This window comes from Triticum aestivum, chromosome 6B, assembly GCF_018294505.1.
Source record: "Triticum aestivum cultivar Chinese Spring chromosome 6B, IWGSC CS RefSeq v2.1, whole genome shotgun sequence".
NCBI classification, from domain to species: domain Eukaryota; kingdom Viridiplantae; phylum Streptophyta; class Magnoliopsida; order Poales; family Poaceae; genus Triticum; species Triticum aestivum.
Genome location: NC_057810.1, coordinates 711,719,569 through 711,722,623, shown reverse-complemented (window position 1 = coordinate 711,722,623; position 3,055 = coordinate 711,719,569).

Here is a 3,055-nt window from a genome sequence, read left to right as displayed (position 1 = left end):
ATACCTCTCTAGGCCCCGCCAAATGCATCAACTACACATTCACACATGTTACATCACATACCCCATTGATCTAAAAAGCCCTCTCTTCACGTTTATTTCGCATACAACATTCCTTTTGAATAAAGTGTGGCCAAAAAATTATTTTAGAGTTTCTACATATATAAAACATTACAAAGTTATATGGAGGAGTACGAACGCTAATTTGCATTGCATGGTGCCCACAATGATATTTATTCCACACTGTGAATTTGTATATTTTTATACTATATACAAAGTTAGTCATAATAAAGAGAAACGAAGAGCATCTCTCTCTCCATCGCATACCCCCCCCCTGTACGCCCCTTTCACGTATGCACACAAAAATATCTCCAGGTCCTCTAAAAGTAAGCCCCCAGAAAATTCACGCGTGTTTCATCTTTCTCTCGTGATATATGCAATGACAATCATTGTATTTGAAGCGAAAGCACAATACATACATTGGACTTCATAGTCCACTCATTACGGTCACCATTTACGTTTAGTGGTTATTATACAGTCACGGGCTCACCGTACAACTTTGTATTTGCTCATGACATGACTAGTTGACCAGTTAAACGCTCCACGTGGCACCTCTAGTGTTGCATCACATTATCTCACTACCATCATGCCCACCTGTCGACTTGTATCTACTCTACATCTATACTATTATAAAATACATAAAATATAAAATACACTCTTATAAAAAAACAGAGTTGGTGATGATGGCGTGTGATAACCCACAAGTATAGGGGATCGGAACAGTTTTCGAGGGTAGAGTATTCAACCCAATTTATTGATTCGACACAAGGGGAGCCAAAGAATATTCTCAAGTATTAGCAGCTGAGTTGTCAATTCAACCACACCTGGAAACTTAGTATCTGTAGCAAAGTATTTAGTAGCAAAGTAATATGATAGTGGTGGTAACAGTAACAAAAGTAAAGACAGTAAAAGTAATGTTTTTGGTATTTTGTAGTGATTGTAATAGCAGCAACGAAAAAGTAAATAAGAGTAAACCAGTATATGGAAAACTCGTAGGCATTGGATTAGCGATGGATAATTATGCCGGATGTGGTTCATCATGTAGCAGTCATAACATAGGGTGGCATAGAACTAGCTCCAGTTCATCAATGTAATGTAGGCATGTATTCCGTATATAGTCATTCATGCTTATGGAAAAGAACTTGCATGACATCTTTTGTCCTACACTCCCGTGGCAGCGGGGTCCTATTGGAAACTAAGGGATATTAAGGCCTCCTTTTAATAGAGAACCGGAACAAAGCATTAGCACATAGTGAATACATGAACTCCTCAAACTATCGTCATCACCGGGAGTGGTACCGATTATTGTCACTTCGGGGTTGCCGGATCATAACACATAGTAGGTGACTATAGACTTGCAAGATAGGATCTAGAACACACATATATTCATGAAAACATAATAGGTTCAGATCTGAAATCATGGCACTCGGGCCCTAGTGACTAGCATTAAGCATAGCAAAGTCATAGCAACATCAATCTCAAAACATAATGGATACTAGGGATCAAACCCAAACAAAACTAACTCGATTACATGATAAATCTCATCCAACCCATCACCGTCCAGCAAGCCTACGATGCAATTACTCACGCACGGCGGTGAGTATCATGAAATTGGTGATGGAGGATGGTTGATGATGACGCCGGCGACGAATCCCCGTCTCCGGAGCCCCGATCGGACTCCAGATCAGCCCTCCTAAGAGAGATTAGGGCTTGGCGGCGGCTCCATATTGTAAAACGCGATGATTTCCTCTCTCTGATTTTTTTTCTCCCTGAAAGCCAATATATGGAGTTGGAGTTGGCGTTGGAGGGCCACCAGGGGGCCCACAAGGTAGGGGGCGCGCCCAGGGGGCGCCCCCCACCCTCGTGAGCAGGGTGTGGGCCCCCTGGTCTTCATCTTTTGCGAGGATTTTTCTTTATTTTTTCTAAGGTGTTCCGTGGAGTTTTAGGACATTCCGAGAATTTTTATTTTCTGCACAAAAAACAACACCATGGCAGTTCTGCTGAAAACAGCGTCAGTCCGGGTCAGTTCCATTCAAATCATACAACTTAGAGTCCAAATCAAGGGCAAAAGTGTTTGGAAAAGTAGATACGACGGAGACGTATCAACTCCCCCAAGCTTAAACCCTTGCTTGTCCTCAAGCAATTCAGTTGACAAACTGTTAGAGAAAAAGAAAAACTTTTACAAACTCTGTTTGCTCTTGTTGTTGTAAACATGAAAAGCCAGCATTCAAGTATCAGCAATTATTATGAACTAACCATACTCACAATGACACGTAGGTCTCACAATTGCTCATATCAATAGCATAATCAGCTAGCGAGCCATAATAATGAAACTCGGGTGACAACACTTTCTCAAAATAATCATAACATGATATAACAAAATGGTATCTCGCTAGCCCTTTCTGAGACCTCAAAACATAAATGCAGAGCACCTTTAAAGATCAAGGACTGACTAAACATTGTAATTCATGGTAAAAGAGATCCAGTCAAGTCATACCCAATATAAACCAATAATAATGAATGCAAACGACAGTGTGCTCTCCAGCGGGTGCTTTTTAATAAGAAGGGTGATGACTCAACATAAAAGTAAATAGATGGGCCCTTCGCAGAGGGAAGCAGGGATTTGTAGAGGTGCCAGAGCTCGGTTTTGAAATAGAGATAAATTATATTTTGAGCAGCATACTTTCATTGTCAACATAACAACTAAAAGACGACGATATCTTCCATGCTAAACAGATTATAGGCGGTTCCCAAACAGAATGGTAAAGTTTATACTCCCCTTCCTCCACAAGCATCAATCCATGGCTTGCTCGAAATAACGAGTGCCTCCAACATTCAACGGGTCCCAAGGGGAGTTTTGTTTGCAGTTATTTTGATTTAGTTTGCACAAAGCATGGGACTGGGCATCCCGGAATCCAGCCATTTTCTTGTGAATGAGGAGCGGAGTCCACTCCTCTTGAGAATAACCCGCCTAACACGGAAGATAAGGGCAGCTCTA